Source organism: Aythya marila (genome assembly GCF_965140915.1).
Source record: "Aythya marila genome assembly, contig: HAP1_HAP1_SCAFFOLD_434, whole genome shotgun sequence".
Classification (NCBI taxonomy): domain Eukaryota; kingdom Metazoa; phylum Chordata; class Aves; order Anseriformes; family Anatidae; genus Aythya; species Aythya marila.
Genome location: NW_028136671.1, coordinates 1 through 13,785, shown reverse-complemented (window position 1 = coordinate 13,785; position 13,785 = coordinate 1).

The following is a 13,785-nucleotide window of genomic DNA, read 5'->3' as shown; positions in this document are numbered from 1 at the left end:
TCTTGACTTTTACTCGTGTATGCCATTGTTTTGACTGTACCCGTGTCAGATGATGAAGCTGTAGGGGTGGGAGGGAGCAGAATCGTTATTCCAGTGTGTTGTGGACCAAACTTGCTGCCAGGAATGGGGGTGGGGGTCAGCCCACCCAGCCTTCCTTTCAATTATCAGGGAGGATCAAATGGTGAAAAGCAGCAGCTCTGCCATGTGGCTCCGCTACCCCCACTCCCTTCTCTTGTGCTATACCAAAGTTCCCCCAGGCTTTGGTTGGTGCTTTTTGCCTGTGTGAGGACTCCGGGGCGAGCAGTCGGGACTCTGCCGCAGTCACGGGGTCGATGAAGGGTTGTTTAAGTGCCTCTTGGTTTTAAAACTTGCTCCCCTGAGCTGCTGGCTCTGCTGCCTGCTACAGCAAATGTTCGGGTGCCATCAGCATCGCGCTTGGGCGTGGGCACTGACCCTGCGGAGGACAGAGCTGAGATTCGGGTGTATTGTGTACCCTGCTACCAGCCATCGTTTTTTTTCCCCTAGCAGATCAATTTTGAATTATTTTCCGAACTTTTCGCGGCACGGTAGGCACTTCCCGCTATGATTTGTGAAGCTGTGGGGGCCCTCAGGCATTTGCTGCTGGCAGAGGAAAAGCTTTGTCGAATTTGTTGTAAATACTTAATGTTTGGACAAAACCACGCGTCTCTGTGTGTGTGTGTGTGTGTGTGTGTGCGCTGTGACACCCCGGCCCCACCAGGGAAAACCTCCGCCGATGAAACTGCTGCTGGAGCTCACGCAGGCCTTCATCGTGCCGAAGGACTTCACGGGGACTTCTGCCGGCTCAGAAATGGGGGAGAAAAAGCAAAATCAGGAGGAGGAGAGCTCAGAGACTGCACCCACCTGCCCTCGCTTTCCCTTCACCCCAAGAAGCCCTGTTCTACCATCAGCCTTCGCCTCTTCTGCCTGCGGTGCTGGGAGTGGGAGCGGCGAGGCGGCAGCAGCCATGGCGTACCGCGGGCAGGGCCAGAAGGTGCAGAAGGTGATGGTGCAGCCCATCGTATCCTTCCTGCGGCTGGGGGGTGCCGGGGAGGTGGGTGGGGGGCGGCTCGGACCTCAGGGGGCTCGGCCCGGGCCTTGAGGCCTTGTCGCGGGGCCCTGAGGCCTCGCTGTGGGGTTTGGGGCCTTGTCCCGAGCCCGGAACTGTCGTCCCCGTGCTGAGCCCTTAACGCAGCGCCCTAGAACCTCATCTTCCGCTACCTGCAGAACGTGAGTACCGCGGGGAGGGGGCGGGGATGGGGATTTGGGGAGTGTGGGGGGAGTGGGGAGGGTCTGGGGATTCCCCTCGGTGAGTTTTCGGCTCCTGGCCGTGTCCCGGGATGGGTTTGTGGGGAATGGAGAGCTGTGCGGCGTGCTGGTGGGCACAAGGGCCCGGCGTTTCCCCCTCGTGTAGCCGGGCGTGCAGGGGTGTTCCCTTGTGACTGGAAACGTGTTCTTCACCAAACGTGTAGTATTCACCCGATGGTATAATGCTCAAATGTCAGATTGCTCATTGGAACTGCCCCTGAGAGTTGCTCCTCGGAGCGTTTGGGAGCTGTCGTGGCTGTGGCTAGCAGGTATTTCTGAACACATGAGAGAACAAAAGTGCTCAGTGTTTGTGGCCCGACTTACTCTCCTCCTTCGTTCTGCAGAGGTCGAGGATCCAGGTGTGGCTCTATGAGCAGGTGAACATGCGGACAGAAGGCTGCATCATCGTGAGTATCCGCACGTCCCCATGTTACATCTTTCATTTTGCCTCATTCACAATCGTGTTTTTTGGTCAAGAAAAGTTATCACAAGGAAAAAAAGATTTGTACTTCTCTGCCTTTCCCTTCGCCCTGCCCTTCCCTCCCGCTCCTGAGTCCTTCGTCAGGCCTTGCTGGGCCCTCTGTCCGGCTGTCTGTCCGTCCATCCGAACCTCTGGCCATCTGTCCCACCACCCTGCCCCGTCCCTGCCCTCTCCCTAAGGAAGCAAAGAGTCCCCGGTCTGCCTTCATGGGGGGAGGCGGGGGGAGGGAGAGGGGAGGTTCTGCTGAGAAAAAAATGAAAGATTTCCCCCTTAACGGGCGCCTTGCGAGTTCTTTCGAGTTCCAACCTTCTGCCTTCCTTCCGTAGCAGTGCCTCTAAGGGGTGCGCTGTAAGGCAGCCCTCATCTGGCGCGTTGCTCCTCCGTTCCCCCAAGGAACTGCCTTCAGGATCTGACTAACTCTGGATGCACCTGGTTGTCGCCTTAATTTCTCCTTTAGCTTGCTGAAAACAAGCCGGTTGGGTGACCTTTTGCATTTCTCGCTTAAAATTTGGATCGAGGAGGTCTGTGTTTCCTTACGCTGATGTCCACGCTGAAGGTGCAGAAGGGTTCCGTGCTGTTGCTTGGGTCAGCCTTGTTGCCAGGTTTGGAATGTTTAGCCTACCGGTGCTTCGGTGCTGTTGGGCTGCACTCAGAGTGTGAGCTCTGGGCGTTATTTCTCAAATACTGCGTTATTTGAGCGTACAGACCCGAGATATTCTGCGGAGAGGTGATTTAAGGCACGTCAGAACCACCGCTGCGGCGTGTGCCAGCGTCGGACGCCCGTTCGAGTGATCGGGCGGAGCAGGTGAATTGAATTTGATGCTGGGTGGCGAGGTGGTGTTGGGGGAAGAGCTAGGCTAAGGAGAGCTTCCTCTTGCTCTGCCCCTTCCCATCTCAAATGGCCGCTTCCTGGGGAGATGGGTTCGTTGGGAGGTTAACTACAACGTTACAGTGAGGATGAGGAATCATCTTTAGTCCCGTAGGTATTTGCTGCCAGGCCGCAGCGTTGATTTCAGAAATTGTATTTAAAAAAGGGAAAAGAAAGGAAAGATGTATTCTTTAACATACTCTCTTTTCTCGGAGAGTAGATGGAGGAGCTTCAGCAGTGCCCTTCCTCCGGAAACGATTCCCAGTGTCTGCTCAGACACTGAGGAGGAAAATGGAGGAGAGCCACCCGATAGAAATAAAGGAAAGAAGGGGTCATGGATTAAGGGAAAAGCACTACTTAAAAAATTGGTGCTCTCTAAAAACGGGTTAAGGGTTTGGGACCTGCAGGTGCTGCCTACACCTGTGTGCGTTGCAGTCGTGCCTGTTGCCACTGAGCAAAACGGGGAGAGCTGCTTTGTCGAACGCGGCGTGTTAAAGCACGTGCCACTGCCTGGAAGAAAAGCACGGACTTCCCTCGTGTGGGCCTTCTTCCCTAGCGATCTGTGGTTTACCTGATGGTTTCCCATAAGCTGAGAATGTTTAAAAGAAAAAAAAAAACAAAAAACAAAAATCAAAAACCAACACCAACGTTGAGAGTGGTGAAGCGGATCCTCACGTGGGGACTCAGAATCAGCGGTGACATCACCATGCGAAGCATTGTGTGTGCTTCGGGTTGGGGCTGCTGCGAGCCTCGCAGCGGGGAGGGAGAGCGGATCCGGGGTGCCTCTGTGTCAGCCGTCTGCCCTGGTGGCTTCGTGAGCACTGAGAGTTTGACTCCTGTGTTCCCAGCTTTCGCTTCCGCACCTGCGGTGTGGCAGAGCCAGCGAGCTGCTTGCTCAGCTGGAGGAGGAAGAGGAGTGACCTCAACATTGCCGAGGTAAAGCACAGTTACTGAAAAGATTTGGCAAAGGTGTGGGTTGTACCAGCGCAGCTGCAGCAGATCCTGGAGCATTGGAGAAGATAGAGAGGGGTTTCTTCATGAAAAGAATGCTGTTAAAAGTGTTTTCATGCCAGAAATTAGGATAAACGCCTCTGTTGTTTGACATCCTCTATTGAGCTGGCACATTGGCATTACAGCGTACCTGGCACGCTGTTTGTATTAAAAAAAAAAGGTATTTTATTCAGGGCAGGCCAGAAACCTGCCTTGGCACTTGCACATCGCAGCAATGCTTACAGACCCTGCATCCTGGCTGCCAGGCCAGGATCTAAATCCGATGGTGCTGTTGGTAAACTGAAGCTCAGGAAGCGCTTCTGGGTTTTTTTGTCCTTCCATGTGAATTTTTACCCTGTGAAGATGGTGTATTAAGCTATTTTCGTAACAACAAATAGGTTTAAAAGCCGTTTCAGTTTAACATCTACACGCTTGGGTGTTATTAACAGAGCTTTGTATACTGAGCTGGTGCTTGGTAGGAGAAAAACCATCAATCTTACCTGGGAAACCTGGACCCCCTCAGCTACATACTGCTATGAGGAAACTCAGATGTAAGAACACACTTAAATAACACCTCACCAGAGCTGTTGTGCTCCTGACCACCAAAGGCACCTTTTTCCAACACCGTCGTACTGGAAGTTGATGCAGCTGGTTCCATCCGTAACGTGTGACTGTACAGTGCTGTAAAAGAACTATTTTTTCACAGCTTTGGAGAAAGTGAAGCAGAGAAAACCACGCATAACCACTGATACCTGGACCCCAAACTGCCACAGACTGACGGTGATGCCCACTGGATATCTCCTGATACCCTGCTGCCTTCTGACTGCTCCAGCAGAAGTCCTGTTTTAATTAGCCGGCAGGTCCCTCTGAGGGAGGGACTTTGCTAAAACTCCTGCCGTAGGAAGTATCCTACGGGAGCCAAGTTGCTAAACTGATGTGTGGTTTTCCCTTAACCCCCTCACCCCTGACTTTCCAGTTCCTGACAGCACTGCCAACGTGTGCAGTGTCACCGTGTGCCAACTAGGTGCCAGCTGCCATGGTTTATATATTGTAAAATTAGTGATTTGGGACTCGTGAGCACTGAGGAGAGGCTAGCAATTGCTTAAGAGCTTTCCTTGTGTCGCTGTGGGGCAGGGAGATGGGTGAAACATCTTAGGCTTGAAAGTGATTCCCTGCAGAGTGACGTGCTCAGATCTGCACAACAGATCTGTCGTTTTGGTCACCTTATTAGATCCCTGCTTGAGAGGTTGCTTGCAAGAATCGATTCCTCTTCACCTTGATGTGTCAAGCTAAAGAGAAATCTGTGCCGAAGCACTGTTTGATCAGACGAGTGCCTCAGTTCAGGATTGTTCTTTGACAGCTACAGAAACAGCAGGACGATCAGCGCCTTCAGGAACAGATGAATTTGATCTTGAGGCTGTCGTAAAACAGGTCCCTGAAGTCTGAAGACTCTTCAAATAGTTTGGGCCAGCAAGGAGCAGCTGTACGTGGCGGCTGCGGTAACTCGGTGCTCCGAGTCTCAGAGAGCGTGTTGACAGGTGACCCCCAGCTGGCTGCTGGAGGAAGCTGAGGCAGCGTTCAGCTCTAACCTTTGCCTTCTTGGCTGGCATCTTTGCACTCCTGCTGTCAGTGGGTGTTGAGTGTCCTTCCCGGCAGCCTCAGAACGTGCCCTCAGATGTAGGCAGCGTTTAGCAGCTAGAATTCCCTCAAATAGAAAGAGTACAAATGATGCGTTTTCTGCTTTTGCTTTGGAACTCTTAGCTTGAGGTTTTCCTGCAGGCCTTGAGGTTTCTTGCAGCAGCAGGGATGAGTTCTGTTAGCAAGAGGCTGTTCTGTGCTTCGACTGTGGGAAGATGAATGGTTACGTGTGCACCGTTAAATATAACTTGACACCTAGCACACCGCACTTGCAGCCTGTGGGGTGCTTTAACAAGCAGGTAAATCAGCAGAGGCTGTTTTGCAGCCGGGGTGATGCTGGGTGATTAAAAAGCAGGGGCAGAACAAGGAGTTTCTAGTGTTTGTTCTTGCTTGTCATCCGACTCTCCACTTCCACTGTTCTTTAAAAAAAAACAAAAACAAACAAACAAAAAAATACAAGCAAGGGGTAAGCATCTTAATATCTTTATTATAAATGGAAGGCACAAAAGAGGCCAGCAACAGAGACTGTCCAAGAGAAATGCTTTGTGCTTTATAAACAAACAAGGAAGTACCCTTAGGTGGGTGTGATAATCCTCCTCTAATGCGTTTTTGGGGTGCAAAAATAGATTTGTTCCTTTCTTGCTCTTCTCTGCAGGACAAAGGCAGAATAGGCACTGCAAAGTTAGACCAGGGAGGTCAGTTTGTTCCGTACTGAGAAAGACAAGCCTGTAAAACAAACTAGACAGATTTTCTTTGTACTATTCATCTTCCTTCAGCAAAGGCAAAGCTTATGACACTTGTTGGTGTGTATTTCCAGACCCCCAGCTACTGGCACTGTAGCGCATCTCTAATTCTTTGGTACAAAAGGTTCAAAATCTCTTAATGCAAAAATTTTACCAGCACCCTGGAGCAAAAAAAAAGAAATCTAAAACCCTTACCAACTTCTATTACAGACCTGCTGAGTGCACCAGAGTTACTCATTTTTATTCAGGCTTTCAGGGGCAACTTCAGTTGGTTTAGCGCTTGGATTGCTATGTTGGCAGATGTCAGTTTAAAAAAAAAAAAGCTTTTGAGGTCCTTTTTAAAATGAGACTGCTTTTTTGGAATTTGGAATACTGCAAGGTATCGTTGGTTTTGCTTTCTTCCCATTCCTTAGACCAGATCCATTCAGATTCTGAACAGCGTTCCCGGTGTGTTCAGGAAAATGGAAGGCAACAAGCAAAATGATGAGCTCCTTGGGCAGTCAAAAGAGCTAAATCTGGAGAGTGTTTTGAGTCAAACTTCATGCTAAGGAGCACCAGTAATTGTTAGAAGTAGCTGCAGAGGAACCTGCATGGCACTGGGTGTGTTTCTGAAGGTGCTAAAGGTCCGAAGTGACGATTCCTATCCATACTAAAGAAGAGAAGGAAACCTTGCACTTAACTACTGTTTTTATTCCCTTTGTCCAGCAGTCAAAAGCAGTAACTAATCTGAGAACCCAACTTTTCCTCTCTTTATTTTAGATTTGGGAAAATTCCCTGCCAAAACAATATTTCCTGGAAAATTCACTGGTGTTTGTGTGAGTAAAAGCTTCCAACCTTTTATTATTAATTTGTAAGAACTATTTCATCCACTTTTGTCCAGAAGAGTCAGAAATAATTTGCACAGAAATGTGCAGCGTTTTAATGAAAGGATTCAGAATCACTCTAATTTGAACTGGTTGCAGGTTTTGTGACATTTAGTGTCTTTAAAAAAAAAAAAAATCAAAATTTCTGACTTCATATCAGAAAAAAAGAAAAAAAAATGCTTGTGGCGAAATAAAATCTGTTGCAGCTCTGCTCATCGAAAACTCATTGGCTGTTAAATTGGACCTAAGTCGTCTTCTCTAACCTTTCATGATCCTGCAGCAATGGATGATGATGGATATATGGATTAGGGAACAGCACGTGATGGCAAACCTGTGGTATTTGCTACTGTACTGGGTCTGGCTGGAATGTTTACTTTCCCTGCAGCAGCCCATACAGTGCCGTACTCTGTACTTGTAGCTGGAACAGCAGTGTTATCACACCAGTGTTGTGTCTACTGCTGAGCAGCAGTGGCACAGCATTGGGCCTTTCTCTAACCCTCCTAGGGGGTGGGCAAAAAGGTGAGGAGAGAAACATCACTAGGGCAGCTGACCTAAACCAATCAAAGGGGTATTCCTTACCATGTGATGTCCCACTCAGCAATAAAAGGTGGAAACAGGAAGAAGAGGGGAGGGGTGGGCTCTCGTTGGGAAAACGTCGGTCCTCCTCTCGAACACCGGCTGCGTGCGTTGAGGCCTTGCTTCAAGGACGTGGTCAATCATGGCTCATTTGTGGGAAGTAGAGAGTAATTTCTTTCCTCTGCACTTCCATATAGCCTTCATTTATTTTGTTTGTTTGTTTTCCTCCCTTCTTTTTATTTTTCCTTTTCCCCTCCCTTTTCCCCTTTCCCTTTTTATTTCCCCTTAGTTAAATAAAGACTACCATGAACTAAACAATTTAATTATTATATTTTTTTCCCTTTAATTAAATTATCCTTATCTCAACCCGTGAGTTGTTCTTTGCTTTACTTCTCCCCCTCCTCATCTAAAGGAGGGGGAGTGAGAGAGCGGTTGTGGGGTTTAGCTGCCCAGCACGGTAAAACCACCACAGCTACAGCACAGAAAGAAAAACCAAATTGCTTCCAAAAAATCAAAGTAATTCAAAATCCTTGGTATCATGCAGCCGTGCCACTGGCAAAGTGAGCATTCCCCTGCCTCTCAAAGCTTGCTGTACCCTTGATCTGCTGTCTTGCTGCTGTTAATTGATTGCAACTCTACATGTCTGATCAGGGCTACGAGTTGTTCTCGATATGGAGATCATACAACATATACTGTGCACGCTTGTGTGTATAGATATGTTTATCCTGTATGCATGTACACCCGTATGCATGTTTGTGTGCTGGCCCCCAGATCCCTCATGTTACAAAGCATCGGCCTCGAAGGCATACTCATCAAAATCTTTTGTAGAGCCTCCATTTTTTTCTAGTTCCCTCAAAATGAGAGAATTTTTACGCGCTCTCTGTGTCGAAAAGGCAAAAATTCTGATTTTCACTGTCGCTCTCGCTAACTTTCTCTCACTCCCTCCTCGTGTGTGTATAAACACAGATGTGTGTATGCGTATGCACATCTGTGGATTTAGATGCACTGGTATGTTTTTTGCTGTACAGGTAATAAAGACGGGGAAAGGTTTTTGTGTTTTCTTAATAGGTGAAGAAATCTTGAAGACCAGAGATTGGAACATGCTGAATTTTAAATTAAAAAAAAAAAAAAAAAAAAAGTTAAATTGTCCGGCTGTGGAAGATGGAGCCTCATTTTTGCAGCCACTTTGAATCACGAGTTCATCTCTAAATGCGCTGTTTTTTTTTTTGTTTTGTTTTTGTTTTGTTTTGGTTTTTGTTTTTTATTTTTTTGAAGAGCTAACTAACCGTGGCTGCATCCAGTCTGAGAGAGCATTCAAATGGACTTGCTTCCTCTCTTAGTTATAAGCTGTTTAAAAGCGCATCCTATGTTTGAATTGTGGATGAGAGGTTCCCTTGGCAAAGTGAGGAGGAAAATTCTTCCTACCCCTTTATTATTAATTCACGGATTCAGTCTTGGTTCGGCCTACAGGAGCAGTTATCTGGAAGCCTTTGAAGATCGATAACTTTGCTGAGGTTGTCCAGGTAGGTGAAATCGAAGACCCACAGGGCCTGGAACGTGCTGTTTAATGCGTCCTAACTGTGTTCTAGAGAAGTTATTTGTAGCCATAGTTGATTATTGACTTGCATGTATCATCAGGTGGTTTTTTAAGGAGTGACTCCGTTTTCAGGCTTCCAGATGTGCTCCAAGTCATATTATTGAGGATGTGGAAGAGAACGCTTGCTGACAAAGCTCCTGGCAGCTTTACAGAACTTTAATATTTAGTTAGTTCATGTAACAGCTGATTTCAAGGCTTTGCTCTTTTTGAGAGACTGATAACTTGATTTGATTAACTGAAGAAAGCTGGAAAAATGTTCGTTCCTCATTATTTTTCACTTGTTACTTTCTTTCGGGTTACTTTTAAAAAGAAGATTTCACTGACCACAAGCCAGTAGAAGACTTTCAGCCCAAGCAAGGGTGAAGACAGCTCTCTCCAAGAGCAGAGGAAGTCCCTGTGGAGAGAACCCGAGCTTGTTAGCAGAACTCGTCGGCATGTCTAAACAAGGAGACGATTGCTACTTCTATTTCTATTCTACCTGTACCACGGTATGGCTGGCTTTCCTTTGCTTTGCTTTTTTTTCCCCCTTTTTTTCAGGAAGGAGTAGATTAGGAGGAGGAAGCGCACTGGTCTTTGGTTAACTTGAGAACCAGATAGATTGTGAATTCAGTTGTAGCACCATTAGGCAGCAGCATGGCCATTTTTGAGGCTGTACTCTATTTTCCTTGTTGGTTTCCTTTTGGTTCCAGGGAGACAAATGTGCCTACCGCCACTGCGAAGCTGCTCTGGGCAATGAGACGGTCTGCAAGCTGTGGCAGGAGGGTCGTTGTTTCAGGAATGTCTGCCGATTCAGACACATGGAAATTGACGTGAGTGCCTAACAACGTGTTCTCAAAATAAATCCGCAAAAGCATTTTTCAGTGCCGTAGGTGTACTGATTGTGCTTTTGCAGGATAGATTTGTTTGCTTCAAAATCATACTGGTTTCTGTTACCAAGAGAGGGGGTGGGAGGAAGCAGAGGGAAATAAAATCAATGCCTTAGGTATGTCTTAGCAAGATATTTGTTTATTTTTTTTTATTAGATGCTGACAGTTTTCTCAAGAGATGCAGAATAGCTGTTAAATAGACTGCTAAAACCTGCTGGAGCAGGGGGGTAATAAACAGGCTGTTCTATCCTCATGGGAGCAGGCTTGATAATGAACTATCAGGTGTCTTCTGACCCACAGTCCTTCAGATAACGCTGTTGTAGCTGCCTGGGGTAGGAAGTGGGGAAAGTTAAAGGTGCAGCAGAACTAAGTCTCCAAGAAGTAGTTCTAGACAGGGTTAACCTAGGCAATTTCAGATGTTCTTTTTCCCTCTGAATAATCCTAGTATAATCCTAGGTGTATTAGTTTAAGCCACCCTCAACTGATGTCTGAGAGTGCCTGTCTTCTCAAACTGAGTGATGACCAAACTAAGTGTGCATAGTGGTTACAGCTTATGCAAACTTTGTGAATATGCCCAGAAATACTACACTTAACTGAGAAACTGACCTTTGGAATGATGTTTCAGCACTGTGTTGTGACAGCTGTCACGATCTGGAGCTGTGCATCTCTTTGCAAGCCTCAGGTGCATGTTATCACGAGCTTTTCTTTCTTTCTGTCTTCAGAAAAAGCGCAGTGAGATTCCTTGCTACTGGGAGAACCAGCCGGGAGGCTGTCAGAAAGCCAACTGTGCTTTTCATCATGCAAAGGGACGTTACATCGATGGACAATTCTTACCACCAAGCAAGAGTGAGTTTAGGTCCTTTTTCTTTAAGCGCTGAAGAATTAATTTTGAGTATTACTTAGTGGGTGCCAATCCTGTAGGGGGCGTCAGGTAACTGTTCATTTGTGAGGGCAGGAAAAGGTCTGCAGTCATAGGTGTACTGCACCGAGTGTACTGCTGGTGTTTGTTTTCTGCTTTCGTGCTCAGCTTCTCTTTGCTTTGTGTGATGTTTGCCTTGCAGTTTGCTTCCTGTTGTTTCCTCTTTTGCTGGGTGGTAGGGAGATGTGTTGTTGTTGGAAGGGAAATCATTGTTCACGGTGTAAGCAGTGATGGGATGTAAGATTGTTCCTTTCTTGCTTTTCTCTGCAGGACAAAGGCAGAATAGGCAACTGCAAAGTTAGACCAGGGAGGTCAGTTTGTTCCGTACTGAGAAAGACAAGCCTGTAAAACAGACTAGACAGATTTTCTTTGTACTATTTATCTTCCGTCAGCAAAGGCAAAGCTTATGACACTTGTTGGTGTGTGTATATATATTTATCCAGTGCTCTCACAACAAAATTTTGATTTGAAGAGGGCACACAGATCTGATTTTTTTATTCTTTTCCAGTAAATAGTATAATAAGCACTGGTATATTTGTATAAAATCAGAGAAATACAAAACAAAAGACTGAATATTATGTGGTATGCATGACATTAAAAAAAAATGGTGGTTTCAAAGCAATATGTACCCTGGTGTGTTTGCCATATACTAGAGTCCAGCTTAAAGTGCACATGATGTGTATTGCATTTTGATATTAATCTCTATGTACAATGTTTTGCATGTAATTTATATGGTTCTGGGGAGAAAAAAAAAAAAAAACAAAAAAAAAAAAACAGAAGAATATCCCCAGAAAACATAGATCCACCAAAAAACCACCCTAAACCTACCTGAAGTTCTCCGAATTCCACAATTTACCCTTTTCCATCATGATGATCGTGGAAAACCCAACGAAACCCAATGGAGACCCCAAAACACGTCAAAAACACCCCAAACAAAAATGACATCACCCCCAAAACTGGAAGAAAATCCCCAAAAAGCACGGATCCAATCCAAAAACCACCCTAAACCTACCTGAACTTCTCCAAATCTCAAAGTCCACTCCCAACCACCATAATATCCATTAGGATCTAAACGAAACACAACGGAAACCCCAAAACACGTCAAAAACACCCCAGAAGCGAACAGGATCAGAAGAAAAAACGTGATTTAAACCCCAAAACCCCTTAAACCTACCTGATGTTCTTCTAAAAGTACAATCCACTCCCAACCACCAGAAAACCCAAAGAAACCCAACAAAACCCAACGGAGACCCCAAAACACGTCAAAAACACCGCAAAAATAAACAGGAACACACCAAAAAGGAAATAAAACCACAAAAGCCATAGATCCACCCCAAAAGTACCCCTAAACATACCTGATGTTCTCCAAAACCCACAGTTTACCCTTTTTCACCATGATGACCAACAAGAACCACACTAAAACCCAACGGAGACGCCAAAACACGTCAAAAACACACCAAACAAGAACGGGATCACCACCAAAAATGAAAGAAAACCCCCAAAACCATAGATCAACCCCAAAACCACCCTAAACCTACCTGATGTTCTCCAAAACCCACAATTTACACTTTTCTACCATGATGACCATGGAAAACCCAACGAAACCCAACGGAGACCCCAAAACACGTCAAAAACACCCCAAAAAAGAAAGGGATTAGAAGAAAAAACACCAAAAACTATGAATTTCACCCCAAAACCACCCTAAACTCACCTGATCTTCTCCAAAACCCACCATCCACTCCCATTTAACTTAACGACCAACGAGAACCCAACGAAACCCAACAGAGACCACAAAACACGTCAAAAACACCCCAAAAAAGAACAAGAACATCCCAAAAAACAGAATAAAGGCCCAAATTCCATAGATCCACCCCAAAACCACCCTAAAGCAGCCTGATCTTCTCCAAAACCCACAATTGACCCTTTTCCAACCAAGGAAACCCCAACGAAACACATCAGAGACCCCAAAACACGTCAAAAAAAAACCAGAAAGGAACAGGATCACCCCCAAAAACGAAAGAAAACCCCCAAAACCATAGATCCACCCCAAAACCACCCTAAACCTACCTGATCTTCTCCAAAACCCACAATTTACCCTTTTCCACCACGATGAACACGGAAAACCCAACAAAACCCAACGGAGATCCCAATATATGTCAAAAACACCCCAAACAAGAACGGGATCATCCCCAAAACTAGAAGAAAATCCACAAAAAGCACGGATCCAAACCCCAAAACCACTCTAAACTCACCTGATCTTCTCCAAAACCCACAATCCACACCCATTTAAATTAACGACCAACGAGAAGCCATCGAAACCCAACGGAGACCTCAAAACACGTCAAAACCACCGCAAACACAAACGGGATCACCCAAAAACTGGAAGAAAATCCCCCAAAACCATAGATCCACCCCAAAACCACCCTAAACCTACCTGATCTTCTCCAAAATCCACAATTTACACTTTTCCACCATAATGACCACGGAACACCCAACGAAAGGCAACGGAGAGAGCAAAACACGTCAAAAACACCCCAAAAAAGAACGGGATCAGAAGAAAAAACACCAAAAACTATGAATTTCCCCCCAAAACCACACTAAACTCACCTGATCTTCTCCAAAACCCACAATCCACACCCATTTAAATTAACGACCAACAAGAAGCCATCGAAACCCAACGGAGACCCCAAAACACGTCAAAAACACCCCAAACTAGAACGGGATCACCCCCAAAACTGGAAGAAAACCCCTCAAAACCATAGATCCACCTCAAAACCACCCTAAACCTACCTGATGTTCTCCAAAACCCACAATTTACCCTTTTCCACCATGATGACCACGGAAAACCCAACGAAACCCAACGGAGACCCCAAAACACGTCTAAAACACCCCAAAAAAGAACGGGATCAGAAGAAAAA